The following is a 16,321-nucleotide window of genomic DNA, read 5'->3' on the forward strand; positions in this document are numbered from 1 at the left end:
CGATTAAACTTCTTTTATTCAGCGTCTGATCAAAAATGAAAACACTTTTGAAAACTACAAGTCTCATGCGTTTTAGTGGTGAAAAAATAATTTAAAAAATCGTTCTGGAAATGAGTTTGCTCACAGGGTACTTTCTTTATATACATTCCACTATACGGGCCAAGCCCGGGATTTACGGGAAATCGCGGGTTTTCGTTTGCTGGCGATTAAACTTTTTCTATTCAGCGTCTCATCAAAAATGGATACACTTTTGAAAACTACAAATCTCATGCGTTTTAATGGTGAAAAAATAATTTAAAAAATCGTTCGGGAAATGAGTTTACTCCCTGGGTACTTTCTTTGTATACTTTCAATTATACGGGTCGTGTCCGGGATTTAGGGGAAATCGCGGGTTTTCGTTTGCCGGCGATTAAACGTCTTTAATTTAGCGTTTCATCAAAAATGAAAACATTTTTGAAAACTACAAGTCTCATGCGTTTTAGTGGTGAAAAAATAATTTAAAAAATCGTTCTGGAAATGAGTTTGCTCACAGGGTACTTTCTTTATATACATTCCACTAAACGGGCCAAGCCCGGGATTTACGGGAAATCGCCGGTTTTCGTTTGCTGGCGATTAAACTTTTTCTATTCAGCGTCTCATCAAAAATGGATACACTTTTGAAAACTACAAATCTCATGCGTTTTAATGGTGAAAAAATAATTTAAAAAATCGTTCAGGAAATGAATTTACTCCCTGGGTACTTTCTTTGTATACTTTTGACTATACAGGCTGAGTCCGGAATTTACGGGAAATCGCGGGTTTTCGTTTGCCGGCGATTAAACTTCTTTTATTTAGCGTCTCATCAAAAATGAAAACATTTTTGAAAACTACAAGTCTCACGCGTTTTAGTGGTGAAAAAATAATTTAAGAAATCGTTCTGAAAATCAGTTTACTCACAGGGTACTTTCTTTATATACATTCGACTATAGGGGCCAAGCCCGGGATTTACAGGAAATCGCGGGTTTTCGTTTGCCGGCGATTAAACTTCTTTTATTTAGCGTCTCATCACAAATGAAAACACTTTTGAGAACTAAAAGTCTCATGCGTTTTAGTGGTGAAAAAATAATTTAAAAAATCATTCGAGAAATCAGTTTACTCCCTGGGTACTTTTTTTGTATACTTTTGACTATACGGGCCGAGTACGGGATTTACGGGAAATCGCGGGTTTTCGTTTGCCGGCGATTAAACTTCTTTTATTCAGCGCCTCATCAAAAATGAAAATAATTTTGAAAACTACAAGTCTCATGCGTTTTAGTGGTGAAAAAATAATTTAAAAAATCGTTCGGGAAATGAATTTACTCCCTGGGTACTTTCTTTGTATACTTTTGACTATACGGGCCGAGTCCGGGATTTACGGGAAATCGCGGGTTTTCGTTTGCCGGCGATTAAACTTCTTTTACTTAGCGTCTCATCAAAAATGAAAACATTTTTGAAAACTACAAGTCTCATGCGTTTTAGTGGTGAAAAAATGATTTAAGAAATCGTTCGGGAAATGAGTTTACTCCTTGAGTACTTTCTTTGTATACTTTTGACTATACGGGTCGAGTACCGGATTTACGGGATATCGCGGGTTTTCGTTTGCCGGCGAATAAACTTGTTTTATTCAGCGTCTTATCAAAAATGAAAACAATTTTAAAAACTACATGTCTCATGCGTTTTAGTGGTGAAAAAATGATTTAAAAAATCGCTCTGAAGATCAGTTTACTCACAAGGTACTTTCTTTGTATACATTCGACTATATGGGGCCAAGCCCGGGATTTACAGGAAATCGCGGGTTTTCGTTTGCCGGCGATTAAACTTCTTTTATTCAGCGTCTCATCAAAAATGAAAACATTTTTAAAAACTACAAGTCTCATGCGTTTCAGTGGTGAAAAAATAATTTAAAAAATCATTCGGAAAATCAGCTTACTCCCTGGGTACTTTTTTGTATACTTTTGACTATACGGGCCGAGTACGGGTTTTACGGGAAATCGCGGGTTTTCGTTTGCCGGAGATTAAACTTATTTTATTCAGCGTCTCATCAAAAATGAAAATATTTTTGAAAACTACAAATCTCATGCGTTTTAGTGGTGAAAAAATAATTTAAAAAATCGTTCGGGAAATGAATTTACTCACAGGGTACTTTCTTTGTATACTTTTGACTATACGGGCCGAGTCCGCGATTTACAGGATATCGCGGGTTTTCGTTTGCCGGCGATTAAACTTCTTTACTTTAGCGTTTCATCAAAAATGAAAACATTTTTGAAAACTACAAGTCTCATGCGTTTTAGTGGTGAAAAAATAATTTAAAAAATCGTTTGAGAAATAAATTTACTCCCTGGGTACTTTCTTTGTATACTTTTGACTATATGGGGCGAGTACGGGATTTACGGGAAATCGCGGGTTTTCATTTGCCGGCGATTAAACTTCTTTTATTCAGCGTCTCATCACAAATGAAAACATTTTTGAAAACTACAAGTCTCATGCGTTTTAGTGGTGAAAAAATAATTTAAAAAATCGTTTGAGAAATAAATTTACTCCCTGGGTACTTTCTTTGTATACTTTTGACTATATGGGCCGAGTACGGGATTTACGGGAAATCGCGGGTTTTCGTTTGCCGGGGATTAAACTTCTTTTATTTAGCGTCTCATCAAAAATGAAAACATTTTTGAAAACTACAAGTCTCATGCGTTTAAGTGGTGAAAAAATAATTTATAAAATCGTTAGGGAAATGAGTTTACTCCTTGAGTACTTTCTTTGTATACTTTTGACTATACGGGCCGAGTACCGGATTTACGGGAAATCGTGGGTTTTCGTTTGCCGGCGATTAAACTTCTTTTATTCAGCGTCTTATCACTAGAAATTAAAAAAAAGGTTGCGAAGCATTTCGCAAGTTGCAAGCAAAATTAAACTATCCAATACTTTGTCCCTAGCGCTTCTTGTTTCTTTGGCGCTAACATCTTCCGAAATACATCAAAATTGAATATCATATAGAAGAATCCTGGGGACGAGGTAGGAAAATGAACGCTCTGCGGAACAATTCTTCTAAAAACAGTTTTTTTTGCAAATAGACTGCGCGAGTATTTGATGTGCGTGGGATATTCTTTTCAAAATGTGCGAGAAAATTAGATTACGCGAAACTAACAAAAACGAATAACGCGTGTTAAAATTTTGTACCGCCTTTTCCCACAGAATGGTGAAAGTAAAGAGCGCAATACAAAATTACACTTTTACCAGTATTCCGAAAGATATGTGATACATCGAGTTGTACAACCCGCAGAAGTTGGTCCTAACGTTAACGATTTCGTAAATGACCTCACAACAAAACAGTATTTTTTTCACGTAAAAATACCGGCAGTAGAAGCCACAGAATCTGCTGGTACGAATTTCGAAAACTCACGGGAAACAATTAAAACAAAAACAAACAAATCAAAACAGTTTTTTAACTTTATCAAGATTTATTAAATAGCTTCAAATTTGGGCAGAAAAACAATAACGGATTCGCCTTCTTTTCACCACACGCATTAGAAGATTACATCACTCACTCCCATTGTACACAATCTAAAAGAAAAAGAAAACATTTTCATATAGTGAAGCTTCCAGTGCCTTTAAGGGATGGCCAAGTCAATGGAATTGAAAGCACTGTTTTTCATCTTATAAATAATTAAGGCTAATTCGGAAAAGTATGAAAGAAAAAAACTAAACAATTTGGCAACTTTACTTATACGCAAAGTTCCAACCATACCAACAGTTTCCAAATCTGACAAAATCATTTTAGAAGTGTTTATTTTTTCAGAATTTGATTGATGCAAGGCCAAGGGAAATTAAATAAGTTTATTGTCCTAGACCCATTTAAAAACATATGCTTCTCATCATTTAGTTTTTTTTCAACCAACATTAATGTAATCACCCAGAGGAAATTATAATGTCTCTTGTGTGTGTTTTAGAAGCTGAGTACACAAATACACAAATATTACAAGTGCTGAACTTTGGCAATCATATTTTGCAATCAGACCCTTTTAAAAACTATGAACCATGTCAATTATTAAATTCAGCACTAATAGAAAAGCACCTTGGATAGGATTCTTTGTTGGGCGAATAAAATGACTGACAAATGGTTTATCGTGAATGAAATAGTAATTTTTACACAAATAATTTAAAAAATAATGAACTTTGTTATGTGGGTTGTTCTCAAACACACGTGGGCGGTGGACAAAAAACTGTGATGTAATTTCTCTTGGTCTATTATTCCTGAGAATATTCTAAAATAAGAGGGTGTCAATAAGCTGCAAACAGCCACATATATAAGGGCGAGTTCGGGCAACTTTTCCAATTAAATTAGTGATTGTCTTCCAAAACCGCCCGCACTTTCCAGAACTTGCCTGGAGCATTTTTAAAATTCAATTTCTTGTAACATACCTTGTGGACGATAGTTGGAAAAAGATGCTTTAAGAGAAAGAAGTTAATAAAAATTAAAAGTTATTTATCAAGTAAATTTTATCAAAAACCATCGAAAACAGTTTTTTTAAGAACTTTACTACCACATAGTTTACTTTATGGTCTATGCAGGTTTTTTCGGGTGAATACTTCAATTTTTTCGCAAAACGCTAAACTTGCCCAAAAACGCCTGCACGTTAAACGGCGTATGCAGCTTATAAGCACCCTTGTTCTAAAATTACAAGCAGTTTCGAAGATGCCCAGGCCGTTTGGAGGACGTGGCGCCGTAGATTAGTGGTTATAGCTCTCGTAATCTGTGCGGGAGACCGGGGTTCGATTCCTCTTGACGGCAATTCAGCATGGGCGAGTGAATGTTACCATAGCCCCGGGTTAACCCAAGCCATGTGAGGGAAATTGGGAAGATGGCACACTGTGTGGGCCGTTGGATGTTGCCGGGAGTTGTCTAGTAGAGCGCGGGCTCTAATTGGGTCTGCGTAGCTCAAATGAGCATTAAATACTCTAGGACTCTCCATCTACGCCATGGCCCCTCCTGGAAATAATAGACAGGGTATATCCCTCGATATTTGTGAGGCTAGCCATGTAAAATATGCACATCTATCTATCTATCCTTGGGCATCCTTGAAGTTCTGTTTAATGACAGTTTTAATGTTTTAATGTCGTTTTAAACCTTGTTCTCAGGGAGGGTGTACGGAAAACTAATTCCTATTGACAATTACATTGCTGTTGGTTTGATAGCAAAAGTGGATATTTTTTTAATTACTGTAACAGGTTACTTATATAATAAATAAAAAATGATAAAAAACGGTTGGTCAGCTCACTCTAGCGCCCAGAGCTATTTGTTTTGTCTGCGCCCTAGCTACAGGTTTTCCTATATCTGGCTATCAGTTAGGTAGTAATACAGCTTCTCCATATGATTTCTACAAATTACTTTCAATTCTTTTATACAAAACTGAGCTCTAGCTAGCTACCTTTCGTGTGATTAAGCCTTACCTTGATTTGGATAAAACCAATTAAAATTGATAATATTGTATTCTTACATTTTCTTAGAAACAATAAAATAAAACACAGCTCGGCGCGTTATAATTGTACAAATTACTTCAATTTTTCTTTAGGAAAGGGTACCTTACACAGGAGCTTTCCAATCCAACTAAAATCTCCAGAAAAAGCACAGCAACAAAAAAGCTTAAAATACACAAGTAAAGTCGATTAGAAACAGGACTAGCAATAAATTTTTTCAAAAGAAGAAAACCGTTTTAATACTATTATGTTTCATTAAAATACAACTATAATAGTATTAGAAGCAAAATTGCAAAGTAATTAATTAATTATTTATACCATAATTAGCTATAATACAAAGAAATAAGGCATATTTTGGGTCTGTAAAATATACGTGTCTAAAATGCCGACTACCGTTTCTTGTTTACGGCATATTCCTCTTTGTGTGTTCAAGTTCGGCGGACGTATAATCCGGACCAAAAGACGGGGGGGGGGGTCAAAATCCGGGGGTGGGGGGGTACGAGCCGTACTTATTGCATTTTTTACTAAACTTATACTTTAACCCCTCGGTCCAAACTTATTTGTTTTATTAGAAAAAAAAATACCCTAGCTTTATGTGCAAAAATATCAGTCCTATTTCTTTACGCTGATTTTATATGATTTTTTTTCTATCGAAATTTTGAGAATCTCAATAATTCTCTTGGTATACCTCGCGTGTAGCAAACGTGCTCCACAATTTCGCTTCGCTCGCTTCGCTCGCAAAGCTCAATTGCTTCGCAAAAAATGAAAACATTTTTGAAAACTACAAGTCTCATGCGTTTTAGTGGTGAAAAAATAATTTAAAAAATCGTTCGGGAAATGAATTTACTCCCTGGGTACTTTCTTTGTATACTTTTGACTATACGGGTCGAGTCCGGGATTTACGGGAAATCGCAGGTTTTCGTTTGCCGGCGATTAAACTTGTTTTATTCAGCGTCTTATCAAAAATGAAAACAATTTTGAAAACTACATGTCTCATGCGTTTTAGTGGTGAAAAAATGATTTAAAAAATCGTTCTGAAAATCAGTTTACTCACAGGGTACTTTCTTTGTATACTTTCGACTATATGGGGCCAAGCCCGGGATTTACAGGAAATCGCGGGTTTTCGTTTGCCGGCGATTAAACTACTTTTATTCAGCGTCTCATCAAAAATGAAAACATTTTTAAAAACTACAAGTCTCTTGCGTTTCAGTGGTGAAAAAATAATTTAAAAAATCATTCGGGAAATCAGCTTACTCCCTGGGTACTTTTTTGTATACTTTTGACTATACGGGCCGAGTACGGGTTTTACGGGAAATCGCGGGTTTTCGTTTGCCGGAGATTAAACTTATTTTATTCAGCGTCTCATCAAAAATGAGAATATTTTTAAAAACTACAAATCTCATGCGTTTTAGTGGTGAAAAAATAATTTAAAAAATCGTTCGGGAAATAAATTTACTCACAGGGTACTTTCTTTGTATACTTTTGACTATACGGGCCGAGTCCGCGATTTACAGGATATCGCGGGTTTTCGTTTGCCGGCGATTAAACTTCTTTACTTTAGCGTTTCATCAAAAATGAAAACATTTTTGAAAACTACAAGTCTCATGCGTTTTAGTGGTGAAAAAATAATTTAAAAAATCGTTTGAGAAATAAATTTACTCCCTGGGTACATTCTTTGTATACTTTTGACTATATGGGGCGAGTACGGGATTTACGGGAAATCGCGGGTTTTCGTTTGCCGGGGATTAAACTTCTTTTATTTAGCGTCTCATCACAAATGAAAACATTTTTGAAAACTACAAGTCTCATGCGTTTAAGTGGTGAAAAAATAATTTAAAAAATCGTTAGGGAAATGAGTTTACTCCTTGAGTACTTTTTTTGTATAATTTTGACTATACGGGCCGAGTACCGGATTTACGGGAAATCGTGGGTTTTCGTTTGCCGGCGATTAAACTTCTTTTATTCAGCGTCTTATCAAAAATGAAAACATTTTTGAAAACTACAAGTCTCATGCGTTTTAGTGGTGAAAAAATAATTTAAAAAATCGTTCGGGAAATGAATTTACTCCCTGGGTACTTTCTTTGTATACTTTTGACTATACGGGCCGAGTCCGCGATTTACAGGATATCGCGGGTTTTCGTTTGCCGGCGATTAAACTTCTTTACTTTAGCGTTTCATCAAAAATGAAAACATTTTTGAAAACTACAAGTCTCATGCGTTTTAGTGGTGAAAAAATAATTTAAAAAATCGTTTGAGAAATAAATTTACTCCCTGGGTACTTTCTTTGTATACTTTTGACTATATTGGCCGAGTACGGGATTTACGGGAAATCGCGGGTTTTCGTTTGCCGGGGATTAAACTTCTTTTATTTAGCGTCTCATCAAAAATGAAAACATTTTTGAAAACTACAAGTCTCATGCGTTTAAGTGGTGAAAAAATAATTTAAAAAATCGTTAGGGAAATGAGTTTACTCCTTGAGTACTTTCTTTGTATACTTTTGACTATACAGGTCGAGTACCGGATTTACGGGAAATTGTGGGTTTTCTTTTGCCGGCGATTAAACTTCTTTTATTCAGCGTCTTATCAAAAATGAAAACATTTTTGAAAACTAAAAGTCTCATGCGTTTTAGTGGTGAAAAAATATTTTAAAAAATCGTTCGGGAAATGAATTTACTCCCTGGGTACTTTCTTTGTATACTTTTGATTATACGGGCCGAGTCCGGGATTTACGGGAAATCGCGGGTTTTCGTTTGCCGGCGATTAAACTTCTTTTATTTAGCGTCTCATCAAAAATGAAAACATTTTTGAAAACTACAAGTCTCATGCGTTTTAGTGGTGAAAAAATAATTTAAAAAATCGTTCGGGAAATGAATTTACTCCCTGGGTACTTTCTTTGTATACTTTTGACTATACGGGCCGAGTCCGCGATTTACAGGATATCGCGGGTTTTCGTTTGCCGGCGATTAAACTTCTTTACTTTAGCGTTTCATCAAAAATGAAAACATTTTTGAAAACTACAAGTCTCATGCGTTTTAGTGGTGAAAAAATAATTTAAAAAATCGTTTGAGAAATAAATTTACTCCCTGGGTACTTTCTTTGTATACTTTTGACTATATTGGCCGAGTACGGGATTTACGGGAAATCGCGGGTTTTCGTTTGCCGGGGATTAAACTTCTTTTATTTAGCGTCTCATCAAAAATGAAAACATTTTTGAAAACTACAAGTCTCATGCGTTTAAGTGGTGAAAAAATAATTTAAAAAATCGTTAGGGAAATGAGTTTACTCCTTGAGTACTTTCTTTGTATACTTTTGACTATACAGGTCGAGTACCGGATTTACGGGAAATTGTGGGTTTTCTTTTGCCGGCGATTAAACTTCTTTTATTCAGCGTCTTATCAAAAATGAAAACATTTTTGAAAACTAAAAGTCTCATGCGTTTTAGTGGTGAAAAAATATTTTAAAAAATCGTTCGGGAAATGAATTTACTCCCTGGGTACTTTCTTTGTATACTTTTGATTATACGGGCCGAGTCCGGGATTTACGGGAAATCGCGGGTTTTCGTTTGCCGGCGATTAAACTTCTTTTATTTAGCGTCTCATCAAAAATGAAAACATTTTTGAAAACTACAAGTCTCATGCGTTTTAGTGGTGAAAAAATAATTTAAGAAATCGTTCGGGAAATGAGTTTACTCCTTGAGTACTTTCTTTGTATACTTTTGACTATACGGGTCGAGTACCGGATTTACGGGAAATCGCGGGTTTTCGTTTGCCGGCGATTAAACTTCTTTTATTCAGCGTCTTATCAAAAATGAAAACAATTTTTAAAAGTACATGTCTCATGCGTTTTAGTGGTGAAAAAATGATTTAAAAATCGTTCTGAAAATCAGTTTACTCACAGGGTACTTTCTTTGTATACATTCGACTATATGGGGCCAAGCCCGGGATTTACAGGAAATCGCGGGTTTTCGTTTGCCGGCGATTAAACTTCTTTTATTCAGCGTCTCATCAAAAATGAAAACATTTTTGAAAACTACAAGTCTCATGCGTTTTAGTGGTGAAAAATTAATTTAAAAAATCGTTTGAGAAATAAATTTACTCCCTGGGTACTTTCTTTGTATACTTTTGACTATATTGGCCGAGTACGGGATTTACGGGAAATCGCGGGTTTTCGTTTGCCGGGGATTAAACTTCTTTTATTTAGCGTCTCCTCAAAAATGACAACATTTTTAAAAACTACAAGTCTCATGCGTTTAAGTGGTGAAAAAATAATTTAAAAAATCGTTAGGGAAATGAATTTACTCCTTGAGTACTTTCTTTGTATACTTTTGACTATACAGGCCGAGTACCGGATTTACGGGAAATTGTGGGTTTTCGTTTGCCGGCGATTAAACTTCTTTTATTCAGCGTCTTATCAAAAATGAAAACATTTTTGAAAACTAAAAGTCTCATGCGTTTTAGTGGTGAAAAAATAATTTAAAAAATCGTTCGGGAAATGTATTTACTCCCTGGGTACTTTCTTTGTATACTTTTGACTATACAGGCCGAGTCCGGGATTTACGGGAAATCGCGGGTTTTCGTTTGCCGGCGATTAAACTTCTTTTATTTAGCGTCTCATCAAAAATGAAAACATTTTTGAAAACTACAAGTCTCATGGGTTTTAGTGGTGAAAAAATAATTTAAGAAATCGTTCGGGAAATGAGATTACTCCTTGAGTACTTTCTTTGTATACTTTTGACTATACGGGTCGAGTACCGGATTTACGGGAAATCGCGGGTTTTCGTTTGCCGGCGATTAAACTTCTTTTATTCAGCGTCTTATCAAAAATGAAAACAATTTTTAAAACTACATGTCTTATGCGTTTTAGTGGTGAAAAAATGATTTAAAAATCGTTCTGAAAATCAGTTTACTCACAGGGTACTTTCTTTGTATACATTCGACTATATGGGGCCAAGCCCGGGATTTACAGGAAATCGCGGGTTTTCGTTTGCCGGCGATTAAACTTTTTTTATTCAGCGTCTCATAAAAAATGAAAACATTTTTGAAAACTACAAGTCTCATGCGTTTCAGTGGTGAAAAAATAATTTAAAAAATCATTCGGGAAATCAGCTTACTCCCTGGGTACTTTTTTGTATACTTTTGACTATACGGGCCGAGTACGGGTTTTACAGGAAATCGCGGGTTTTCGTTTGCCGGAGATTAAACTTATTTTATTCAGCGCTCATCAAAAATGAAAATATTTTTGAAAACTACAAGTCTAATGCGTTTTAGTGGTGAAAAAATAATTTAAAAAATCGTTCGGGAAATGAATTTACTCCCTGGGTACTTTCTTTGTATACTTTTGACTATACGGGCCGAGTCCGGGATTTACAGGATATCGCGGGTTTTCGTTTGCCGGCGATTAAACTTCTTTACTTTAGCGTTTCATCAAAAATGAAAACATTTTTGAAAACAACAGGTCTCATGCGTTTAAGTGGTGAAAAAATAATTTAAAAAATCGTTAGGGAAATGAGTTTACTCCTTGAGTACTTTCTTTGTATACTTTTGACTATACGGGCCGAGTACCGGATTTACGAGAAATCGTGGGTTTTCGTTTGCCGGCGATTAAACTTCTTTTATTCAGCGTCTTATCAAAAATGAAAACATTTTTGAAAACTACAAGTCTCATGCGTTTTAGTGGTGAAAAAATAATTTAAAAAATCGTTCGGGAAATGAATTTACTCCCTGGGTACTTTCTTTGTATACTTTTGACTATACGGGCCGAGTCCGGGATTTACGGGAAATCGCGGGTTTTCGTTTGCCGGGGATTAAACTTCTTTCATTTAGCGTCTCATCAAAAATGAAAACATTTTTGAAAACTACAAGTCTCATGCGTTTAAGTGGTGAAAAAATAATTTAAAAAATCGTTAGGGAACTGAGTTTACTCCTTGAGTACTTTCTTTGTATACTTTTGACTATACGGGCCGAGTCCGGGATTTACGGGAAATCGCGGGTTTTCGTTTGCCGGCGATTAAACTTCTTTTATTTAGCCTCTCATCAAAAATGAAAACATTTTTGAAAACTACAAGTCTCATGCGTTTTAGTGGTGAAAAAATAATTCAAGAAATCGTTCGGGAAATGAGTTTACTCCTTGAGTACTTTCTTTGTATACTTTTGACTATACGGGTCGAGTACCGGATTTACGGGAAATCGCGGGTTTTCGTTTGCCGGCGATTAAACTTCTTTTATTCAGCGTCTTATCAAAAATGAAAACAATTTTGAAAACTACATGTCTCATGCGTTTTAGTGGTGAAAAAATGATTTAAAAAATCGTTCTGAAAATCAGTTTACTCACAGGGTACTTTCTTTGTATACATTCGACTATATGGGGCCAAGCCCGGGATTTACAGGAAATCGCGGGTTTTCGTTTGCCGGAGATTAAACTTATTTTATTCAGCTTCTCATCAAAAATGAAAATATTTTTGAAAACTAAAAGTCTGATGCGTTTTAGTGGTGAAAAAATAATTTAAAAAATCGTTCGGGAAATGATTTTACTCCCTGGGTACTTTCTTTGTATACTTTTGACTATACGGGCCGAGTCCGGGATTTACGGGAAATCGCGGGTTTTCGTTTGCCGGCGATTAAACTTCCTTTATTTAGCGTCTCATTAAAAATGAAAACATTTTTGAAAACTACAAGTCTGATGCGTTTTAGTGGTGAAAAAATAATTTAAGAAATCGTTCGGGAAATGAGTTTACTCCTTGAGTACTTTCTTTGTATACTTTTGACTATACGGGTCGAGCACCGGATTTACGGGAAATCACGGGTTTTCCGTTTGCCGGCGATTAAACTTTTTTATTCAGCGTCTTACCAAAAATGAAAACAATTTTGAAAACTACATGTCTCATGGGTTTTAGTGGTGAAAAAATAATTTAAAAAATCGTTTTGAAAATCAGTTTACTCACAGGGTACTTTCTTTGTATACATTCGACTATATGGGGCCAAGCCCGGAATTTACAGGAAATCGCGGGTTTTCGTTTGCCGGCGATTAAACTTCTTTTATTCAGCGTCTCATCAAAAATGAAAACATTTTTGAAAACTTCAAGTCTCATGCGTTTTAGTGGTGAAAAAATAATTTAAAAAATCATTCGGGAAATGAGTTTACTCCTTGAGTACTTTCTTTGTATACTTTTGACTATACGGGTCGAGTACCGGATTTGCGGGAAATCGCAGGTTTTCGTTCGCCGGTGATTAAATTTCTTTTATTCAGCGTCTTATCAAAAATGAAAACATTTTTGAAAACTAAAAGTCTCATGCGTTTTAGTGGTGAAAAAATAATTTAAAAATCGTTCTGAAAATCAGTTTACTCACAGGGTACTTTCTTTGTATACATTCGACTATAGGGGCCAAGCCCGGGATTTACAGGAAATCGCGGGTTTTCGTTTGCCGGCGATTAAACTTCCTTTATTCAGCGCCTCATCAAAAATGAAAATAATTTTGAAAACTACAAGTCTCATGCGTTTTAGTGGTGAAAAAATAATTTAAAAAATCATTCGAGAAATCAGTTTACTCCCTGGGTACTTTTTTTGTATACTTTTGACTATACGGGCCGAGTACGGGATTTACGGGAAATCGTGGGTTTTCGTTTGCCGGCGATTAAACTTCTTTTATTCAGCGCCTCATCAAAAATGAAAATAATTTTGAAAACTACAAGTCTCATACGTTTTAGTGGTGAAAAAATAATTTAAAAAATCGTTTGAGAAATAAATTTACTCCCTGGGTACTTTCTTTGTATACTTTTGACTATATGGGCCGAGTACGGGATTTACGGGAAATCGCGGGTTTTCGTTTGCCGGGGATTAAACTTCTTTTATTTAGCGTCTCATCAAAAATGAAAACATTTTTGAAAACTACAAGTCTCATGCGTTTAAGTGGTGAAAAAATAATTTAAAAAATCGTTAGGGAAATGAGTTTACTCCTTGAGTACTTTCTTTGTATACTTTTGACTATACGGGCCGAGTACCGGATTTACGGGAAATCGTGGGTTTTCCTTTGCCGGCGATTAAACTTCTTTTATTCAGCGTCTTATCAAAAATGAAAACATTTTTGAAAACTACAAGTGTCATGCGTTTTAGTGGTGAAAAAATAATTTAAAAAATCGTTCGGGAAATGAATTTAGTCCCTGGGTACTTTCTTTGTATACTTTTGACTATACGGGCCGAGTTCGGGATTTACGGGAAATCGCGGGTTTTCCTTTGCCGGCGATTAAACTTCTTTTATTTAGCGTCTCATCAAAAATGAAAACATTTTTGAAAACTACAAGTCTCATGCGTTTCAGTGGTGAAAAAATAATTTAAGAAATCGTTCGGGAAATGAGTTTACTCCTTGAGTACTTTCTTTGTATACTTTTGACTATACGGGTCGAGTACCGGATTTACGGGAAATCGCGGGTTTTCGTTTGCCGGCGATTAAACTTCTTTTATTCAGCGTCTTATCAAAAATGAAAACAATTTTGAAAACTACATGTCTCATGCGTTTTAGTGGTGAAAAAATGATTTTAAAAATCGTTCTGAAAATCAGTTTACTCACAGAGTACTTTCTTTGTATACTTTTGACTATACGGGTCGAGTACCGGATTTGCGGGAAATCGCAGGTTTTCGTTCGCCGGTGATTAAACTTCTTTTATTCAGCGTCTTACCAAAAATGAAAACATTTTTGAAAACTAAAAGTCTCATGCGTTTTAGTGGTGAAAAAATAATTTAAAAATCGTTCTGAAAATCAGTTTACTCACAGGGTACTTTCTTTGTATACATTCGACTATAGGGGCCAAGCCCTGGATTTACAGGAAATCGCGGGTTTTCGTTTGCCGGCGATTAAACTTCTTTTATTCAGCGTCTCATCACAAATGAAAACACTTTTGAGAACTAAAAGTCTCATGCGTTTAGTGGTGAAAAAATAATTTAAAAAATCATTCGAGAAATCAGTTTACTCCCTGGGTACTTTTTTTGTATACTTTTGACTATACGGGCCGAGTACGGGATTTACGGGAAATCGTGGGTTTTCGTTTGCCGGCGATTAAACTTCTTTTATTCAGCGCCTCATCAAAAATGAAAATAATTTTGAAAACTACAAGTCTCATGCGTTTTAGTGGTGAAAAAATAATTTAAAAAGTCGTTCGGGAAATGAATTTACCCACAGGGTACTTTCTTTGTATACTTTTGACTATACGGGTTGAGTCCGCGATTTACAGGATATCGCGGGTTTCCGTTTGCCGGCGATTAAACTTCTTTACTTTAGCGTTTCATCAAAAATGAAAACATTTTTGAAAACTACAAGTCTCATGCGTTTTGGTGGTGAAAAAATAATTTAAAAAATCGTTTGAGAAATAAATTTACTCCCTGGGTACTTTCTTTGTATACTTTTGACTATATGGGCCGAGTACGGGATTTACGGGAAATCGCGGGTTTTCGTTTGCCGGGGATTAAACTTCTTTTATTTAGCGTCTCATCAAAAATGAAAACATTTTTGAAAACTACAAGTCTCATGCGTTTAAGTGGTGAAAAAATAATTTAAAAAATCGTTAGGGATATGAGTTTACTCCTTCAGTACTTTCTTTGTATACTTTTGACTATACGGGCCGAGTACCGGATTTACGGGAAATCGTGGGTTTTCGTTTGCCGGCGATTAAACTTCTTTTATTCAGCGTCTTATCAAAAATGAAAACATTTTTGAAAACTACAAGTGTCATGCGTTTTAGTGGTGAAAAAATAATTTAAAAAATCGTTCGGGAAATGAATTTACTCCCTGGGTACTTTCTTTGTATACTTTTGACTATACGGGCCGAGTTCGGGATTTACGGGAAATCGCGGGTTTTCGTTTGCCGGCGATTAAACTTCTTTTATTTAGCGTCTCATCAAAAATGAAAACATTTTTAAAAAACTAAAAGTCTCATGCGTTTCAGTGGTGAAAAAATAATTTAAGAAATCGTTCGGGAAATGAGTTTACTCCTTGAGTACTTTCTTTGTATACTTTTGACTATACGGGTCGAGTACCGGATTTACGGGAAATCGCGGGTTTTCGTTTGCCGCCGATTAAACTTCTTTTATTCAGCGTCTTATCAAAAATGAAAACAATTTTGAAAACTACATGTCTCATGCGTTTTAGTGGTGAAAAAATGATTTTAAAAATCGTTCTGAAAATCAGTTTACTCACAGAATACTTTCTTTGTATACATTCGACTATATGGGGCCAAGCCCGGGATTTACAGGAAATCGCGGGTTTTCGTTTGCCGGCGATTAAACTTCTTTTATTCAGCGTCTCATCAAAAATGAAAACATTTTTAAAAACTACAAGTCTCATGCGTTTCAGTGGTGAAAAAATAATTTAAAAAATCATTCGGGAAATCAGCTTACTCCCTGGGTACTTTTTTGTATACTTTTGACTATTCGGGTCGAGTACGGGTTTTACGGGAAATCGCGGGTTTTCGTTTGCCGGAGATTAAACTTATTTTATTCAGCGTCTCATCAAAAATGAAAATATTTTTGAAAACTACAAGTCTGATGCGTTTTAGTGGTGAAAAAATAATTTAAAAAATCGTTCGGTAAATGAATTTACTCCCTGGGTACTTTCTTTGTATACTTTTGACCATACGGGCTGAGTCCGGGATTTACGGGAAATCGCGGGTTTTCGTTTGCCGGCGATTAAACTTCTTTTATTCAGCGCCTCATCAAAAATAAAAATAATTTTGAAAACTACAAGTCTCGTGCGTTTTAGTGGTGAAAAAATAATTTAAAAAATCGTTCGGGAAATGAATTTACTCACAGGGTACTTTCTTTGTATACTTTTGACTATAC

General features: G+C 35.6%; 1 long non-coding RNA gene across 1 annotated transcript; it reads right to left on the minus strand.

Moving 5' to 3' along the window:
- Positions 1-3,447: 3,447 nt before the first annotated feature.
- On the minus strand, positions 3,448-8,084 carry LOC130622415 (uncharacterized). Its single transcript, XR_008981067.1, has 2 exons — positions 5,467-8,084; positions 3,448-3,579 (listed from the first exon to the last, which is right to left on the minus strand). It is a non-coding gene; the product is annotated as an uncharacterized LOC130622415 (long non-coding RNA).
- Between the last annotated feature and the right edge of the window lie 8,237 nt (positions 8,085-16,321).

The sequence above is a fragment of the Hydractinia symbiolongicarpus genome, chromosome 12 (assembly GCF_029227915.1).
Source record: "Hydractinia symbiolongicarpus strain clone_291-10 chromosome 12, HSymV2.1, whole genome shotgun sequence".
Lineage (NCBI taxonomy): Eukaryota > Metazoa > Cnidaria > Hydrozoa > Anthoathecata > Hydractiniidae > Hydractinia > Hydractinia symbiolongicarpus.